Below are 580 nucleotides of genomic sequence, written 5' to 3' on the forward strand. Positions count from 1 at the left end.
TGTAGTGGTGCACACAGCGTGCAGATGTGCACTGCCTGGAGCCAGGCTCCTGCCTGGGGACCACGGTGAGGAGCTGCTCTCCCCTGGATGTTGGTAACAGCTGTGCAGAGTGTCATGGAAAGCAATGAGTGCAAAGCCTTACACTACACGTGCTTTTATGCTATAACTTCTCTGACAGCCACTTGAGGTTGCGGACTTCTGAAGCTCTTCAAGGAGGCTCACGGCATCCTGGCCTTGAAAGGCAAACAATAAGGCAAACAATAAGCAACCGTGTGTTCTGTTGACACATTCAACTGCTGACAGATCTTTGACAACACACAGTGTAAGAATGCGCACACATAAAAGCTGGTGGGGCTTTGAAATCCTTTTTCTCCTCTACACATCGTGCGCTGGTTGTCACCTCATCGAGCTAAGAGCTGTGCCACAGCTTCCATACCAAGGCTCTGCAGGTGCCCGGCCACTGACGAGAGCTCATCATAGCCGCTCCCGGCGGGCAATAGCTGCTCGGGTCGTTTGGGCCCGGCCCATGACGCGCCCTCCTCCTCCCGTGCCCTTTAAGGGGCAGGCGGGGCCGCGGCTC

Source organism: Gallus gallus, chromosome 8 (assembly GCF_016699485.2).
Source record: "Gallus gallus isolate bGalGal1 chromosome 8, bGalGal1.mat.broiler.GRCg7b, whole genome shotgun sequence".
Classification (NCBI taxonomy): domain Eukaryota; kingdom Metazoa; phylum Chordata; class Aves; order Galliformes; family Phasianidae; genus Gallus; species Gallus gallus.